We start from the raw sequence: 20,995 nt of genomic DNA on the forward strand, positions 1-20,995 counted from the left end.
GTGAAAATGATCGATTCGGAGCAATTCGCTTTGTATTACATCAATTGATTTTGTTTATAATTTTTTTCTCAGCTTCGAAGCAAAGTGTCGTTGGATAATTTGGCGAAGCTTTATTGTCAATGGGAGTGGATTTTGCATCAGCTTTTTTACATGAGAGGGTTCTATTTTTACGATTAAAGAGATACACGAAAAGGCAATAAGTCAGCAAGCTTGACTATAACTGCTGTTACAACTACTAACTACTTCGTACCTGTATACCTGAAGAAAGCAAAACAACGTGCCTTATTATTCTGCCTGCTTCGGATTGAATGAATTATCACCATACAAGATGTCAGCAGCAGAGAACGAGAGAGATCAGATTTATTCTCGTCTGCAAAATCTAGATGCTTTGATGATGGAGATGCGATACAACCCTTAGGTAACGTTTCCTAGTCTGCGCCTCCATGATTTTTAGCATCCACTCTATCCCCGAATGCTGAGCGTCGATCGGGATAGCCGCGAATACCAGTTTTAGAGTCTTTGGTCTGACCCGGCCGGGGATTGAACCCACGATTTGCCGACCAAGAAGCCAGACGCATCATCATTACACTATCGCGCTCGGTAACAGAACACAAATTACACCACGGGCCGGGCCAGATAGCTTGCTGACGCAAACACCTTCTCGAGTGCGTGATCAAAACAAATTGATGGCCGGTGGTTGCCAGCCCTAACCATGAACCAATAGCCTACCTGAGCCTCTTCGGGCCAGTCTGATCACTCATTCACTAATAAAAGATATTCAAATATTTCCAAAAACTATTTTACTTGACAAAGTGAGTCATACAAAAGTGAGTATTTCAGCTTAAAAACTGTGGAAGCAGAGTTGATAAAAACCATATTAATACATGATTTTGAGCGTCCCGCAGACCGGTCAAACATGATAATGAGTTTTTGTTTTCGGTTTAGGTTAGTTTCAGTTTTAGGTTAAGTCACGTGACAAACATATTCGCGTCTACATACATTTGTGAGCAAACATTTTCCACCATGAACATTAATAAGACAAAGCTGCGTTCCTGTATAACTGATGTCCACGGGCAGTCTTCACTTAGGGCTTCTAAGTCCGACGACCGACATGCAGTCAGAGTTCAGAGAACTAATTGACAACTTTTATCGATCACATTACGTACATTACGTCAATAAATTCATTAAATAATGCTTATGGTCTCTATGCTTTGAACAAAAACCTTTCACATAATACGATTTATTCCTTGTATTTGTGGATAGATACGCGATTAATGTCTCGATTCAGGATCCCGGCCCCCGACCCGGCTTACGAACGTACTTTTACATTGCTGTACAGCAGTGGCCGGGAACCTATGGCTCGCGAGCCATATATGGCTCTCTGGAGTATAAGATATCCCAGCAAACACCCGATGTCCAGTTGACTTCCTGCGGAAAAGACGCAGGACGCCCAGTGTTACTTCCCTGGAGTGGATTTGTCGACTACTAGAAGCGTCCTAAACACTTCCTGAGTTGGTCTACTATGGACGTGAAGCGACTCCATATGGACTCATTGGATCTGCTGTGAACGTGACGCGACTCCCTATGGATGCGTCAGACCTACTGTGGACGCGACGTGACTCCCTATGGATATGTCATTTACCACCTGTTCTATTCCTCAGGATTACTATATCAGGACTCCCCACCTAACCTGGTGCAATTACATGGAATTCAACATCATATAAACTATCGAACTGTTTATATTGGGTTACTGTAAAACGACAATTGCAAAATACAAGTACAACATTAACTAATGAACTATTACTGGTAAACAAAGTTCAGGCTTACGTGAAAAATCGATCAGGAAATCACTACGAATAAATGTGTCAGTGGGATTTTGTATATAACAGCAAGTTCTAAGTCAATTTTATATTACCATTACAAACATTTCAATTGAAGTGCATCATGAAATTAGAAATAAACGTGTCACATGACTTTGAAAAAGTACAACTGCTAATACAACTAAAACAGGGAAAAGCATGGAGCAATCATAAGTAAAATTTACATTGCATATTATAAAACGATGCATCATTTGCACCGCATCATGTTAAGAGCACGAGTGCGTATTCGCAATAAACTTGGTTGCAACAACAGTTTTCTTCTTGGTCTTTGTTTTGCCTGAAACAGATACAACAATGTCAGCAAATCATTTGTAGAGCCACTCTGCTGACATAACACATGAAATTTGCGTCAGAGCTGCTTCAATTTCTATTCCCTCATGTATTAATTGTGATCCGCTACTTCTACTTGTGCTGAGTGATAATTTATGACGATACTACAATGTCTACTCGAGTGCGGGAGCTTCTGACGTTGTGATACAGAGTATGAAACCCGTCAATCAAATTAAATTGTGGAAACACCTCAAGTACATACTTCAGTACTTTCCAGAACTTCTACTTTACCTAAAATAGTTTTGAGAAGCCGTGTATATCGCTGCTTGAGTGCTTGAACCCGAGTAGAAATACATTGCGTTACTCTTACTTGTACTGGACTACTGACGCTACAAATATTTCTAATTGAGTGCTGAACATGATTGCTTTCCTTATCTCTGTTTAAAAGCATACAACTACGACAGTCCTCAAGTCTCCATATTTTGACAATGTCGACACTTGGAAGTAGTTTGATGTCTTGTAAATCGCTATTTATACTATTTAGTACGGTACTAACGATGAATACTTTGACCACCTTTATTTGGAACTATCACCTACTACAACTAGGGCTTGCCACGAATCTGAATAGACTCAATAGAGTAACGATAAGTCGAAACAGATGATCTTTTAGGGTACATAAATTGTATTCAACAAGAATTCGACTTCCGATTCTATGTACCACTGCGAGGCCTAAAAACATAGATTCGTCATATCGCAGAACATGGCACATGTAAGACGTAGCTACGCACGATCGTGTGAATGACAAATGTATTGTCTCAAAGTACAATAAAATAGGAATTATCTTAAATCTAAAAAACATTCTTCGATATGATGTAGAGCCGGTATTCATTTTCTTCGAACTCGCATACGAGATAGATATTTCAACTTTTCCTTGTTCATAATGTTGTCACATCATATAGAGCAGAGGCTTCAAATTCAAATGTGGTCGCAGGTCAATTTTCAGATTTTTGACGACGCAGCAAGATAGGGATATTCAATGTATAATTTCCATGTAGGCCTTATTTGACGGGAGCTTGCAGACAGGCATTCCAAAAACATCTCGAGAATGTAATTTACTATTGTATTATTCACGTTTGACACGAAAAAAATCACAGTTTTGAATAGTTCAATAACATTATTTTTGTGCTGGGCATAATTTGTTAAAATAATGAGTTATAGAGATGATGCAATAGGATGCATCATGACATCATCAAACTCTGGGTTATACTATTTCAGTTGGTGGACCTTTGACGTGTCACAGTTGTATTTTAAAATCTACTGAAATTTGATCTGGTATCAGAGCATTTGAGCGGTGTAGCCTAATCCGGGTTTTGATATAGTCGTGATAAGTAGGCTGTTGCTACTGTCATGACCAAAGTCAAATTAATTCAGAATTAGATGTTGGCTTCGATTATTATTGGAACATATCAACAACTTTAGCCATAGTAAACAGCATTGTTTCTTAGCCTTAGCGATCGCACACTTCATGCTACTCACAAGATTTCTAGCAGCCCAAAATTTATTTTCAACACAATTTCTGATGGTACCTATATTAACATCAGATAGTCAATTCACATAAAATTGCGCATAGCACGAGAACCACAGCATATAGGTCTAATTCCACTATGCATATCGTACCACAAAAGGGTCTACGGGCCCTGTTCAAGAACCCCTGGGATAGAATAGAGCACAAAATCTTCTTTTAGAACTTTTTACTTCATTTTGAAGTGAATTTTACAAGCCTGGTAAATGGCTAATTGTACAGCAGTAGAAATTCAAGTCGTTGCAACTATTTAAACTCCGGTGCACACAATATGTACTTTGACCACCAACTATGATTAAACGCTAAGAATGCCTATGCAACACCTCAACCAAATCTACTTTTTCAAACTTATTATTTGTATACTTTCCAGAAGTGCATTATCTACTTCCATTTCGAGTAGATCTAACGCAACTTTAAAGTTGTTACCTCTAGGAGTGTATAAATCCATAACATTACATCTACTTCAGTTCAAAAGATGATTACTTTCACAGCCTCTGGTTTCCACGAAGTGTATTCAATATTTTATACCTTTTGACTTTTTCCTGAGGATGACGCAGCACCGATTTTACAGCAACGCTTGTTCCATGTGGCAGTAGTTCTTCCGAACGTTTTTGGTTCCAGTCATCAAGACATACTTTGTACAGTGTTCTTGACGTTGTTGAACACTATCAATTGAAGACATTGCCGATCTAAATAATCAAAGATATTATAATGTTTGTAGTGAAGCCATTTGTCAAGAAGCCAAGCCAGGAATCTAGAATATCCTGTAAAAAAAAAGACATTGAAGTTGAAGCTGGACCATTCGCACATTCTGCTCACTACAATGACTAATCAGTAGGGCTGAGCACATTGGTATGGTTACTCAAATCTCGAACGAGTATCAATTCTTATGATTCGAGCCAAGTATGTGACTATTTTCAAGACAGCCTACTGAAATTACACGCTCTGTGCCACTATAACAATGCAGTTTATAATAAAATTATAGTTCCACCCAGCACGTTTTAGCAGCCCGATTGCGAACCACCGTCAATTGTATATTTCCGCATCATCGATGGCACTTTTTTCAGGGTAATAAATTGCTAATTAATGAAATATCATAAATCATCATATATAGTTCGTAACTTCAACTTACATAATTTAACATCTTGATCCATGAACAATGCACCACTGCGGCGCCTTCCTCTGAAGTTTAGAACTACATAACATTGCCTGTTCAATATCTAGTCTCCTGGTAGAAATGAAGTAACTTTGTATACACAAACACAGATATGTCCCATCCATATATAGTAAGAATCCATTGATAATAAGGTTGTGTTTTCTTATCGACGGCAAGATGACCATGAGCAATCAGCCTTCCTTAGAGCCCATCCATAGCCTACTTTTTTGATACTGCTGCAATGTAGGCAATGTTTCCGTGTATATATACTAATATCGAAAGTTATAATCAAGCAATAAAAGTATGCACAGAGGCCGTGCCAACATTGCGGTAACATTGCCAACAACCCGTCTGCACCAGGCCATGAACATGTTAAGTTTATAGAGTTTATAATTGGTTTAATGTTTGAGTATCCTTTGATTAGAGCGAAGTTAAAGATGGGCTAACAAACTATTATAATGTTGTTCCTAAAATACCCTAAATATAAACCAATATTGCCAAAAATTCTTACATGTTCACTGAAAGCCTCAATTATTTTATTAACGCTATTATAGATGGTTATGGTTATATACTGTTGTGGACACAAAAATACGAAAATGGATGTTAATGTGATGCTACAATCTTCATGCATCCACAAATTCAGCAATCTCACATTCCATAAAGGAACATTCCACATTTCTATTAGCCTACATAACATTTCAAAATTCAGTATATACCGATATGTTATAAAATACCGGTACATTACTTTATGCGGCATCTGGTTTGCCGATTGGGTCCTGCAGTCCTAGGAAATCCTTGTAAAACTTTTCACAGGATGCACATGAAATGGCAAGTTATTGCTTGTGAGACATTATGGAACAGAGCACAATAAATCAGACTTCTATGATCAATACATTATCATATAGTATCAAATGTAGCCTACTACAAGAATTATCGGCTTGCATGAGTTACTGATTAGCAGCGGGTCGATCAATTCCGTCTGTAGGTGATATTACAGCCGTGTCACTATAATCATATAATCGAATTCATTATATCGCATCAGCAGTTCATGATGATCGAGACTATTGCTGTTTATTAAATATAGCACTCAAATACCAAGCTCCCTGCCCTTCCGGTACTCATGATAGAGACATCTCACAGTCCACGCTGTTAACGTTTCCAATTATAAACTAAACCCTTACTGTTATAATTCGTACCTCCGCCATTGCTACATACGGTGATCAAATTGAATTACACGCGCGGCGCATGCGCGATGCTCGCCAAATAGAAGAAGGCAGGCTTCTGGTTTTATGGTTGGATGAATCTGAAGCAACAGGCGTGTTCGACTCCATTATCGAAATAGCCGAGAGGATTGCTTACTGCGTTGTTCCATGATTGGAATAGTCATCACAATCCCATCATGACGATTATCAAGTTCTGATGTCGGAATATTTCACATGCATTACGAGTATTTGCCCCTGATGTGGGCATTTTCGACCCAGTAATGTCACAATAAAATAAGCTACTGTGTCTCTGTATCGCACATTATATCGAGCCTCTTTAGCACTGTGCGACCTCAATGATCGACAGCCGGGCTTGTGAAGTTCCACGCGATGAGAAAGTCACACCATATCAACATTCACGGCTTCACTCCACTAGATTTCACTTGTATCATGACTGTATTCAACACAACTTATTCAGCATTGACTGCAGAATAATGCACATTTGAGTTCATAGAAACGATTTCCCAGTAAGGACATCCAAATCAACTCCTGTGTTGGTGGCATCCAGGCATCACACTATTATGACATCCACTGGAATGGTCATTGGTGACTGGCATAGGAGCACTCTTAAAGTTATTTCCTCTGGGGGTCTCTTGGAGTTACATAATTGGACGTCAATTTGTGACTTACTGAGCAAGTCCTCAGTCACAAAAAGTGGGACGTGGGACGACTGGGCACAATTATGGACGTACCCGTAAGTCCGTGGGAGATCGGGTGTTTGCTGGGATGGCTCTTTGCGAAATATTTATTATTGTACTGAATTGATGAATATTGTGATTATCGATACTCAATATTCATTGTTTCTACTGTGTACAAACGTAAGAGAAGCATTTAAGATATAAGGCAGGGTTATTATAGGAAAATTATAATAATGCAGCACGCGGCCTGTCGAAATCTGGCCAGGTATAACATTTTGCAAATTTCTGAACAATATACTAACCTAAATAGCCCTAACCCTGTGTTTAGGAGCTCAAAAAGGAAATTTTTAGTATATTTCTTCATCCAGTGCCATAATTTCCGCACCCCAAATTCTCAATTGGAGGGTTCCCAAGTTTCACGGGGGCACATAGAGTGTTTTAGGGAGATTTATTCTGATTGATATTTCACCACTCCTTTCTTTTTCGGTAGGATGCTGCATTGGTGAACAATTATATATGATTATGGGTCGCAGGGACGCTATTCCAGCAAAACCTTCGCCCCCAAGCAATGGAATTTGCAAGTTTACAATGATTGGTCGATAAAAAACAGACAAAATTCAATAAAACAGTGGCTATATCCGGAGGGTCACGGGGATATGATATAGGTTGACGTGTTTCTATGTCCTATTTCATGTTTTAGTCGTCATGCGATGGTGACCCTGCCCATGCGTAGTGGGAAATACGTAAAATTTTACCGTAAATGCGGACCCTTCAAAACTGGTTCATTACACTGGTCAACAGCCAATTTTAAACAGGTATGCGATTAGGTGACTCTTGAAGATTTCCCACCCTGATTCCCGATCACATCACATATCATACACCTTGTGAAAATGGTGTACACAATTAGCTACCCAAACGAACGTCGCCAATGATTTTTGCTGTTCCCACTATATGGCGAGGGACCGTTTACCAGATTCAAGACTGCTATGTCTGCCTTATCAATGTATAAGGGTTTTCTTCAAAAATTGTATATTCGCATTCGCCTATGGTGATGGTTTGATTAGTCCCGATACTTCCTGAGCTATATGATTGCGACGAAAAGTGACGTACAGCATAATAACTTGTGAATAGCCTACATGTTACCAAACGAGATAGTGTTATGATTATTGGTTATGCGTCCGGCTTCTCGATTCGTAGGTCGTGGGTTTGGAGTATTTGGTTGTATTAAGATAAGCATCGCTTTGCTGGACCCCTAAAAAAAATAAGCATCGCCTCTCTGGTTGCTGGGCGGTGCGAAACCCTAGAGGTCCACCGCTAATACTATCCAATCACTGTAATCATGAACCCAGGACGAGTATGGCCGCCAGGCCTTCATAGTCCGACACCGGGATCTGAGGCCGCATCGACGGGCCAGTATCCCACAAGTACGGTGGCAGAGGGATCAGTGAGCCGCAGATGCCCCCTCTAAAGCCTGCTTGTGCCGACCGTTTGAACCTTGACGAAACTAGACGAAAAGGGTAGAAAACAGTAGCAACCTTAAGGGTGCTTCGTGTCCAACGACACAAAGGGCCCTATTACGGGCGCTTATGGCACATAGTGCTGTGGTGTAATGCCACAGGGCTGTCACAAGCGTCACGGGGGGGGGGGTTTACTGCAGTTTTTCCAGACCCCTAAAAGAATAGGTCCTGGGTTCGATCACCGGTCGGGTCATACCAAAGACTCGAAAATTGGTATCCGCAGATTTCATGCTAAGCGTCCAGCAATCAAGGATGGCATGGAGGAGAAACGAAAACGGGGGCGCAGACAAGATGACCTCACGGACGTATCGCAACTCCGTCGTCAAAAGCATCTCGATGGTGCAGGCGAAAAAGAATATCATATCTCTCTCTCTCACCGTTGGACCAGATCGCAAGACTACAACATGTTACTGACGTCACTGTTCCAACGAATTCCAACTTTTATTGCTCCCACACAAATTTCAATCAATACATCCATACAATAGAGACATAACTTACTTGAAATAGTCGAAGCTCACAGATATATTTTTCGGGACGGCATAGCCAACAATAAACGAGCCTTCTTGTCCATCCATAAAACCAGGCGTGGTTTGGACACCATCGCACGGATTGTCACTCCACTGTTCGTCGCACACTGACCAAGGAAGAGGGCTTTTGAAAGAACTGAAGAAATAATGCAAGGCCAGTGCAACTCTTACGACGGAAACAGTGCTTGTGATGAAACAAGTTATCGCCATCGCTATACCAACTCCTAATAAAAAGAAATTCACGATTAACAAAGATAAACAATTGGCTATTAAAATCTAGGTAATGATAGGTGAAAGTCACCATCTTACCTTTTAACAGAGGACACAGCATACCAATAGCTTGTACGGGACCCGCCCTGGTTAGTTGTCCGTACAATAGTGGTTGAGCGACCAATGCGACCATGATGGCATAAAGAATGAGGTAGTAGGCTGTTTAAGATATATATCAGTGGTTCTCAACCTTTTTTGACACGCGCCCCCCTTGGAGATGGTCAAAAAATTCGCGCCCCCCTGACCCCCTTGCATTTATCGTCATGTCAAAAAGAGCACATCATCTAATACAGAGGTGGGCAACGTTTTTGATAATCATGGCCGCATTTCGATTGCTTATGTAGCGTAAGGCCGCATTCCAGGGCATAGCCGCAATGAACGATCTGGACGCAAAATACCTATGGTAAACTGTCCATATCCATTCCCGGTGAACTCCGGACATCTACTTTTCACAATGGCCTATTGTACGCACCGAAATCGCGAGTGGTAACGTTATGAATAGTTGCCGGGAGGTGCATATTGTCGCGCGGAGCGCGAAAATTTTTCAGGACCGCGAACGAATTGTTATTTCTTGCCAGCTCCCATTCCGGCTCAGATTAAGAAGGGCGCTACTGCATTAAAATCGAAAAATGAAGTCTTGTTTAATTGCGCAGAGGGCGAAGAAAATTTCAAGATTAATTAAAATCTCTCGGAAATGCGGGAGTGAATTCGTAATTGCAATTTGCATGTCTACGGCCGCCAACACATACTAATTAAAATAGGCGTCGACGGCCGCTCCAATTCCCTTCTACGGCCGCAGGCTGCCCACCCCTGATCTAATAGTATACATAAGGTCTATCTTACGCCAATTTTGAATCTGCATTCCAGGTGTTGAGTCTTTTACATTGCTGACAAATTTCTCCAAACTTGTTTGAAAATAACAAAAAAACATTGAACAAGACATCCATTAATTAATTTCATGGTAGGTCACCCCGAGACTAATCCTGATGCTGGTAGTGAGTACAGAGAGCAAGGCGTCGTTCCGTCCTGCCAGGCTAAATTTGATCAGTTTTGGAAATTAATTAAATTGTATTGATTTAGAGTAGCCTAATTGAGGGCGAAACCGGGCAACCTATGTTGCATCTAAGTCTGTCTTAGGCAGTGCAGTTCGCAAGCTACTAACAAGAGCTGCCCAGCGCGACAAGCTTTAGGCTACTGTCAAAGCTATGAAGCAATAAATGACTTACACGTGGGAATTGCTCTCTATATCTCCAAAGAATTTCAAAAACTTGCTCAAATGAAGTTGAAATCAGACTATACTCCGTTGAGCGCGGTTGCTAGAGTTTGTATTTTGCAAACTTTCTTGAATATGGAATAAATTTCATCTTCATTAATCGTCTTCTCATAATGGATGTCAAACACATGTTCAGACACGTACAATTTATACTGACTTTGTCAATTTCTCGCGCCCCCCCCCCTATACTGACTTCGTCAATTTTTCGCGCCCCCCCTGAGAGCCTCCCGCGCCCCCCAGGTTGAGAACCCCTGATATATATGCATGGGTTTTGGAGAAATTTTAGCTAGAGTCATGCAATATGCTTACAGTTTAGCGACAGTGCGGCATTGGTACAGAAGAAATATCTCTCCAACTGCGTTCATAACACTACATTCACACACGGACTCACGTTCGTCCCAAGTTCACGCACTAAATCTACGAAACAGTCCCATAATTTAGCTGACTTGCGAACCCTCAAAATATGGTGACCAAACCAGAAGGTTCCCATGAAAAAAATCAAACAAAATTAAGCATACACAGACTACTCAACTCATATACACCTCGTCACACCACATACTCTGGTAGAATCGTGAATGCACCAAACGATATCACAATAGCGTGCCGCAGCAATCATCACAAAGTAATAATAAAACGATTTAAGACAGTGTGCGATAAAAGTAAGCCTATTTGTAAGCGGCTCGTATAAAAGACGCATATAATTCCAGACCAAATAAATTTTCGTGAACTAGGTAGTATTTGGGATCAAATCATGTGATGACTTCAATGCACTCTCGTCCATCGTATAATGCTCATTATGCAACGCATATAACTAATAATAATGAATAAATGTACCTCCTCCGCTATAGTAACATCGATACGGTAAAGAAAGTAGGTGGCTGATTTCCATTCCAGAACCGAGGCACGCGAGAAGAAATGATATACCCGAAGACCACGAATCTCTTGTTGTCCTTGACATTCCGTTTACTGACATTAGTCAAATTCGAGAACATACTATTGAGCTATGATATATAATCAGGATGTCAATGCAACAAAGGACACAGAGTAAATTGAAAGTCAGATTTTTCATATTGGCAGCGATAGCAAATTAATTATTATCAATGGCACCATCAACGAGTAAACTTTGGCCAACTTTTGCAACTACATGTATTTATATACCCAGTGTTCAGATCAAGTCACTACCTTCGAGTCACAAGTCATTTCGAGTCACTCCACATTTTGACTCGAGTCAAGTCAAGTCAATCTACTTTCAAAGGTGAATCGAGTCAAGTCAAGTCACTCGATTTTTGGAGGGGACTCGAGTCAAGTCGAGTCAAGTCAAGTAAAGTCACGAGTTACAATTCAAGTCAAGTTGCCTTTTCGAAGTATGAGATATGATTACGTCATCGCATTTTGCTAGCTGTTTGAAATACAGATTAGGTGCTCACTGATTTTGAACCGATGAACAATATACAAGAAGGCGCTGTATCGCTCACGAATACGTATATCTGTTTGACCACGTAGGTAATTGCATAGCCTCAGTTTATAGTTACCAGCTAAAATAGAGAATAGAGAAACCAATTGATAAGATGCAATGCATCACCCACCTACATATCCACGCGATACAATTCGAGCCTGCGCCAATGGTTGACGAGGATATAAACTATATTAGAAATTAATTCAAATAAAACAAGAGGTTTGGTTGAGGTGAGAACAGTGATGGACATTTTGCTATTAAATTACTTTACTACTAGTTTACGACAATGTAAGCTGTAAACTCCGATCCCTTCGCTTGAGGCTAATAAATTTTTGAGAGAACAATTGAGGCTCAATAAAATGCACGATCATTGAATGAGTGGTCGCTATCACGGGTTATACCGGCGTTTTGCGAACAATTCGAACGTATGCAAGTCCATAGTGATTTTTATCGTCACCGAATAATTGATCACTTGAAATTAACTCGTGAATTTTCTCCTAGTCATGAGTCAATCCTCATTTTTGATACGCCGAGTCAAGTCAAGTCATTTTTGCAAAGTGACTCGAGTCAAGTCAAGTCATACGAAAAAATTGTCTGGAGTCTGACTCGAGTCATCCCAACACTGATATACTATCTGAATATCGATACACAAGGCACAGATAAAACAATGTATTGAGCTCTTCTCATACCGTATTAGTAGGGCGATTATTGTTCGACAAGTCAAAAAAAGTCGAACTTTTGAGTTTAGACAAAACTGTAACGTTAGGTCAAAAGTACAATGTTTTTGCAAGCCGAATTGTGTCCCACTGTCTGCGAACTTCTCATTTTACATTTGACATATTTTAGTCTACTTCATACTGTTATAAATGGTACATTGTCAACTTACTGTGACTCATAAACCCTTAAGCAGTGTTGAGATGGAATTCGAGTAAACTTTTCGACTTGTCTCGAGTCACTTTCCAAACATGACTTGGCCTGAATTGACTCGGCGTTTCAGAATGTAGATTGACTCGAGAGTCATGAAACTAGTAATCGGTTTCCAACATAATTCGCTCTTCGGATAGTTCGTGATTCGCTCGTGTGACTTTTGAGAGCAACGAGTCATTCAACCAGTACATTCGTTTTACTGATAATGGTAAAAGTTGCAATTATCAGCCTCGATAATCGGCCAGATCCATAGTCGGTCGACCCCAAATGTATAGATGGGTATATTGTGTAGTAGGGTTGCATTTTAAACAAACGGTGTTTTAAACACTTTGTTTAAGACATGTTTTAAGCATTGTTTTAAACAAAGGCATTTAAAAAAATTGTGTTTTTTGAAGTTTTAAAATGATGTCATCATTGTGTAAATAGTTTCCAAAAAACATGTTGTATGCGCCTACGGACAATTACCACCCGATATAGTCGACACATATCGATATGGGGTGGTTGGAACCCTCAAAATAGTCGGTTCAACATTAATAGTACAGATATTTCGTCAAACGAGCTTTATTCACGCTATATTTTTATTGTCAATGCCAATCCCCTATGAAGTCACAATTGAATATACGTGACGTCATGGCTTTAAAAAAAACAATAAGAAGCATGTATTAAATTAGAACCTTGTTTTAAACATGTTTGTTTAAAATTGAGTTTTGTTTTAAATGCAACCCTAAGTGCAGTGCAGTGGTTCTCAACAGCCGGTCCGTGGCAAGTTTCCTGCCGCTCCGGCAAATATTTTAGAATTTGTACCTTAATTCCAAATTGCAAAATTTGGAACGCTTGTCCATTAATTAGAGAAATGAAACATCAAATTTTAAATAGATTTAGAAGTTTAGGACGCATTTTCTGCGTGGTATTGTAAAAGGGAGCTCGCGGTGTACTCCAGGCGTCGGTTGCAATGGTGCAAGTAATGTACGGAACTATTTGAAAGTAGTGTACTATTCATTAAGAAGCAAAGTCTTGACTTTTCAAACGACATTAAACAATCGCAATTTAGGTAGTAGTCTTCAAGATGACTTCGCAAGCTCAGCCTTGCAGAAAGTTCAATGGAACCACGTATATCTAATTTTTAAAAGATAGCGTTAAATGAAATTCCCAATATTACATTTGAATTGCGAGACAGCGTAGTGTTATAATTCACAGCTACTCTACAATACCAATGGGTTGTGGGTTAGAGTCCGACCGAGGTCGACTCCAGAATGCCTATTTAAGCGTTGGCGGTTTATCTATAGCAGTGGTCGGGAACTTATGGCTCGCGAGCCATAAATGGCTGTTTTGGGTATAAGATATGGCTCTTTGGCATATTTTTAAAAAAATTTGTCCTTAATTTTGTCGATGTTGCAGCAACTTGTTAGGAATTTTATTAACCACCAGAATAATTATTCTCGTGGCAGCATAAAAAGCATGTATTTGAAAGGTCAAGGCAATGACGTATCCAGGGTTAAGGGCTCGGGCCCCTCTACAAAATCCTCAAATTTAAATTGCTGCAGTGCCAGCGACGAATATACCTCGTGAATTCGATTTATCCGGAAACGCGCGCTGCGTAATCTTGGATTGCACCATACCTTGGTCGATCGAGAGGATAGCAGACATGAGGACTTCTATATGACAATCTAGTTTTCAAATACATATTGTCTTTCTGATCCACGCCGAGAAATGAACTGTCTTGGAAGTGATATTCCAATTACAAATCCCGCAATTACGCTTCGCTATCCACGTCCAAATTGATAAGTATAGCTTTCTAGTACTGACGTTATAATGTAGGCGTGTAGCGTAACGTTAATGTTACCGCCGAACTGTGAAGTCGATCAATATGTAGGTTTTCGGAATCAGTGCTATAGTTATTTAGATTGATATTATGCATTATAAATTCTGAGCTATTTACGATGAATTGCGCTATCACACGATGATTAGTAGCCGAAGAGTTTTTACAGAGAAAATAGGGCGCTCACGACGAATCCCATGTAGTGAGTTCGAATTAGTACTACATGACGTCACGAATTTTCAATTGTGACGTAACAATTAATTGACATGTATGGCTCTTTGGAAGTTAAAATTGAAAATATGGGGCTAACATGGCTCTTCAGACGAAAATGGTTCCCGACCACTGATCTATATAGGCTCCTCCAAGCCATCTCATCCGCATAAGCATTATCTTACAAAAGTCTTTAGGTGGGCCGTGCTACAAGTCGGCAGTTACAGAATCAAAAATAAAGAACACCGGTTTGATGTAAATGACAATTGTAATCGACAAACAACATGAATCACAACAACAACCACCACACCATGAATGCAACAAACAGGTATACATGGGTTGTAAGAAAATTTAGGGTTAATTTTGATTTTTGAAGGTTCACCGGTCCACAATATTGCTTTTTAACTTTTACCGGTCCGCGAGGTCAAAAATGTTGAATACCCCTATATTTTCTGAAAATACCCTATTTGAAAAGTCCTTGTGTAAAGTAATTTAGACCAACCAGAATCAAATATTAATTCCTAAGATATTGCAGGCAGTCTGGAATGCAGCTTTCGTATAATATGTTACTTTTCAATTTTCGTGAGGACGAAATTGCGCTAGAAGTATCTGAAATTAATGGTACGCATGACTAATATTTATTATTATGGCTGCTAAATCTGGTTTTGACCCATGACCTCAGTTGTTTGGTAAACGATTTTCAATTCAGCGTCGGAAGCCTCTTTTTTCTTTGATTAGTTTGGCAAGTTTTTGTTGAGAGAAAGTTGCATTTAATTTTAACAAAAGTTGCATTTACATTTACACACATTTTTATGTTCTTTAGGTTTGAAATCTACATGACAGCAATTCGCTTTCAGCTCCTGCAGAGCTGCCATATTAGGCAGTTCCCCATTTCACGGACGGCCTGGCAAGACCGTTAAAATTATATTTTTTTGCGGACACGCAGCAAGAAAATAACGTAATGCGGAAATATTATCTGCAAAAGGCCAAACAGCAAAGCGATAATTCATAAGTCAAATACCGCACCCCAAGGTCTACAAACTTGACCCAAGGCATTGCAGCAAAACTCAGTGTTGGCGACTTTAACAAAATGAATAAGCTGAAAAGGTGACCCAGAGTGGTAATGCAATTTTGGGCGGTCTTGCCTGCGCGTCCGTCAATTGGGGGAGGAGCAAAAATTTGAACGACAGTGAATCAATGAAGCGATCCATATACAATACATACAGTTCATGCACCGTCGTGCTTGGCTGGGTTGTCGAACTACTAGCTCGACGCCATTGCGTCATAGATAACATTGGGGATACAGGTAATCAACACACATAGCTCTTTGTTAAGCAAATCAATCAGAAGAACAGTATACTAAAATATTTTTATGGCATGTTTATACTTAAAATAACTCCTTTACATCTTGCCCAATGCTTAATAAACGTTGCAGTAAAAAGCAGTATTTGAAGAGCTTATTGGAGGTACAGAACTTCAATATACAATTGAATAGCATATTCATATTGAAATGAATGCGAATATTTTCGGCTGACACTCGTCAGGGGTAATCGTCAGCAACTAGTAGAGAATTGGAAAGAACGCTGTATATCAACTTTCGTATCTCAAAATATGACGTCACCAGCATGAAATTTCGAGGGATCAAAGGATCGAAGTGGTGAGTGACACATCAAAGTAAAGTAAAATAATGCAGCATAGTAGTTTTGGTCACAAAGTCTATTTAATTTAGAGTTGATATTTCTAACGTTTCAGCTGTCCATGGTATATGTAGTAATGACAACCTTAATGGATCAATTTGAGAGAAAGCTCACTGCACTACTGCGGAGGCGGGAAATGGTTCCGTTTATAGTGTGCGCTGTTACTTTTTTATGCAGCCTGGTTCAAGTTACACGGGTAAGTTGGTTTGTTGGACGCAAATGTGATACGATTGTTGATATACAATGTACTTTCCAATTCTCTACTAGTTGCTGACGATTACCCCTGACGAGTGTCGGCCGAAAATATTCGGGTTCATTTCAATATGAATATACTATTCAACTGTAAAAAGTAGTCTATAAATGGGAAAAGTTGCAAAAAGTTTCAATATAAAATTGCTTCAAACAGCTCCAAACATCATACAGCGAAAATTATGAGTATTTAGGATGCACCCGAAAGCTGTAAAAAAAACTTGCAAAAGATGCAAACTTGCCGTAGTGAATAGACACTATACATAAATCGATCTTAACAATATAGCTACGCTGTTTTATAGCTATTACTATCGCAGTGCCGCATGCAGTGCCATATAAGATATGATAAAGCTACGAATTGCCAAGTTTATGTGTCACTTCCATTGCGGTCACTGTCCCTCAAATTTCAACGACTACTTCACCTCGGAGTCAAAAGTGCCACAAGTACGACAAACGCGCGTCAACAAAGACCGACTACTATATGATCAGGACGGAATAAAGGAAAACGCATTGCTCTATCAAGTATGTCGGACCCCAATTGTGGAACAGCATTCGGCTATCCGACATTCGTCGGCTATGTCCGCATTCAAGTTGAAATGCAAGCAATTTCTTCTAAATGAATACTAGTTAGCTTTCAGGATTACCGGACCATGACCTAACAGAGCGATATCGCCTTCCGCCACATGCCGCCTCATTATGTCGCTTGTCCTTTATTTACTCTGCTTTACTTTTCATTCGGTGTGCATGCCTCTTCTTTACTTCGCCTAGAGCCCTATACCAAGATGGATGTCTGATTTCAAAGACTACTCAAAGTCGTTTTGACCTTCCTATCTTTTCATTGTATCGCAGTTTTGTGGTGTTTTGATATGATGAAAATATTAATAAACCGGTACTAATATTGAAAGTAATCGAATATCATGGTTGCGGGTGAGCGCAAAATATCCATTTTTTAAATGCGATAACTTTGCGATCGCAGGTTCAATTTTGACGAAAATAATTTTGCTGCAGTTAAGTATAGATACCAGCTCTACCCCTAATTCACATGCAAATGTGAGAGCCAGTGGGTGACCATCTGGTTTATTTGACGTGAAATCGCCTGAAAACTGACCATTCACATACTTGCAATGCTGGTGAAGATCATCAACTTATCGTAATAAAAAGATAAATCCGAGTGCTAATTACTGTACGCAGTTGTTTTTCAAGCTTCAACTTACAAATTCGGCTCATTTAATGGTGATGATGCGGATTTATTGCTTCAAATCACGCATTGAATCATCCAATTCCATTTAAAAATGGAATATGGTTCCTAATTTCTTACTTGTATGCCTCCCTCGTCAAACAGTGACATAATGATTATTGTGGAGTTTTGACATCCAGCATCAAGCTCCAACTACAATGTTAGGGAAAATGTTCGAGTAATGTTAGCTACCATCAATACAACCATACGTTTTGAGGTTGGTTCGCACTGGCAAGATTCGCTATTACGAACAAGTGCAGTGGATGGTGGGGACTTGCATATATCGATTTCTTCTCTCGACCTTTCCATACTTGGCTATGTTCATCACACAGAAGTAATACCTCTCGCCATAATGCTTTTCTGTCTCAATCCGAACTATTAGAATTGCAAATTAAATAGCCCCCTGTTTCCAGAGCCCCTCAAGCGACCTTCAATACCTTCAGCCCAATTATGAAGTCTATAACGTGTTCATTAGTTGGCTTCTTACGTTATATTAATAGAAATGTGTTTTGCATTAGATCGTTGCGGTACTGCTATTTTTTCTATTATTTAGAGTCCTTTCTTGCATCAGAGAGTATTCCATGTATGCGGTGACAGCTTCGTTGCATAATTCCATACACAGTAGACCAGTTCACACCCCACTTATATTATGAGCTGTCAAGACCGTGCCACAAGAATTATCTTTTGAATGTTCGTGCCGAATCAGTAACGATATACTTCATTCGGCTCAGTACTCGAGCAGCAGGTCCTTTCCACTTAATATGTTTATGATATATTTGAATTCCCCCGTAGCGTACCATGGGCGCATCCGTCGTCAGCTTCGCAACTTATTTTAATAATCAGACTCCTAAAGTTAGATATGGGTGGCGGAAAATTTGAAAATCGGTATTTGCGTCACCACCATAAAAGTGTGGCGATCCCCGATGTGATAAATCAACGTCATTTATTCGGCGATGTCTATGCTATGTGATTAATAATATCGATAATAAAATACTCGTCCTATTATAAAGCAAATGGATTTCGCTCGAGTCATTGGGGTAACGTGGATATATGGACCTTAACAAGGTATCTCGTTCAACTCAAGTGTATATATATTGCATCGTACGATAATTTTACCATAGCATACCAATGCGATGATGTATTTTATATCAATTCCCTGCCTATGAGAAAGTCGTCACTGTTACAAACGGGAATATTTTCCGCATAGCAATTGTACGCAGGATAAAATTTGCTCAATAGTGACGTGATTCAATTTGAATCGACGTAGCCGTGATTCAGTCCGTTTTTAGTTCGCGAATCTCGCCGTATTTAAATAAGCAATCTCTAATGGGAATGGAGGCTGAGACATCATATCATGTCTAAACTTATTTAATTTGATATTACTTTTATAAGATTTTTGCTCTTCCTCCATAACGTGGTTTGTACGGGGCATTGGGCTTGCGATCGATATTGAGAATGATCAATGAGCATGAGCTTGAGCAGCTACGTGAAAAGACTGCCACACTAAATCTAATCTTCTATTGGCGTGAACCATCTTCAGAACTGTGTTCCATAACTGACCCAACTGTCTGTGAGCAACGTCTAACACAACACAGCACAACGATACCAAATCCTATCTCCAATCTCGAGGTATGTGACAAGTGAATGAACATTTTGCAAATACGCAATTTTGCATGTGTATCTATAATGCAAGTTCCGTTTTGTCGCTCAAGATAGGGTATCTCGAAGTTTGATGTGCTATAAACTTTGTACGCCACGCTCGAAGGGCCTTAGTCTCGCATCATTAAATATTAGATAATGAAGACTGATCGTGACAATTCGTTCATGCATGGCTCTATAGTTTCACATCGGTGAAATATATACTATGAAGAATGAGCGACAATATAATTACATCGTATTGGGATTGGTTTAAACTTCCCCAAACCGTAGTACGCGTACAGCCGGTACGTAGTTGTTAAGTATGGGGGACGAATAACACTGGTCTACACGATTTTTGCGCCAGGACTTCTTTGGGTCATTTATACCTAATTTGTGGGCACTGAATACGAATCTGACGGTATTTTTGCTCCATCACGTCACATTTTTGAGATATTATATATGTTGAATATTTCTACTTTTTCGATGTACTCGAGTAGATTTTGCCTGCTTGCAGTTCTTACCTAAGTGGTAATGTTTTACAACTACTTCAACATCTACCTGAACAGTATTCTGGATGAACTAATTTGATTTTTGTAAAGTACAAGGTAGTTCAGAGATAATATTGCACCACCATCATGAGTTGAATTGTCATAAGAAACGCGTAAAAAAGCCTCTGAATGACGGTAACTGAGTGTATTTTTTCGAAGATTCTACCCATGGGTGGTTTCATTATAGTCATTTTGCGTTATATTCGGTGATACATCTTGATATTTCCTATGTAGCCATCTCCGACTAACTGTTGAAAGTATTCGACAACCCTCAACCCGACAAAATATACTTAGATATTTACTGACTTTTAGTAATTCCCAGACCTTTCATTTCGTCTTCCACTTGAAGTAGTTTTGAAATGTCTTAGAAAGGACTACTTCTACTTGTAATTGATTAGAAATGTAAGACGTTACTTGTGCTACTTGAGTAACAACGGTGATCACTTCGACCGACTCTAGTTCATAGTAAATTATTACGGCAAATCAAAAACCACCAAAAATGCAAAGATTTTTGTATTTAGAACTGGAGTTTAATCATGTAAAACACTATCAAAAAGCCTCGAAATTAACCAAGGCTAATCTCTGGCCCTGTTGCAGCATAGAACACGTGGTATTTGGTGTAGGCCACAGAATGTCCTATGTCGAGAAGGATCTAATGTCCTAGAACCGATGCATATTTATTTCTATTGTGAAGTAACACGGACTTCAGACAATGCAAAAGAAGCCCTTTATATCATGGCAATAAACCGGACGAAAACAGTTCAGAAACAGCTTTCCTCGATTCCGATAAAATGTGACAGAAGAAGAATTATCATGATAAGACAGGTGGAGCTTAATGA

At 39.5% G+C, this 20,995-nt stretch overlaps 1 long non-coding RNA gene across 1 annotated transcript; it reads right to left on the minus strand.

Moving 5' to 3' along the window:
- Positions 1-1,721: 1,721 nt before the first annotated feature.
- On the minus strand, positions 1,722-5,104 carry LOC145450782 (uncharacterized). Its single transcript, XR_013918589.1, has 3 exons — positions 4,865-5,104; positions 4,261-4,421; positions 1,722-2,157 (listed from the first exon to the last, which is right to left on the minus strand). It is a non-coding gene; the product is annotated as an uncharacterized LOC145450782 (long non-coding RNA).
- Positions 5,105-20,995: the final 15,891 nt, after the last annotated feature.

The sequence above is a fragment of the Botryllus schlosseri genome, chromosome 11 (assembly GCF_051294905.1).
Source record: "Botryllus schlosseri isolate E-star chromosome 11, Bs_hap1, whole genome shotgun sequence".
Taxonomy (NCBI): domain Eukaryota; kingdom Metazoa; phylum Chordata; class Ascidiacea; order Stolidobranchia; family Styelidae; genus Botryllus; species Botryllus schlosseri.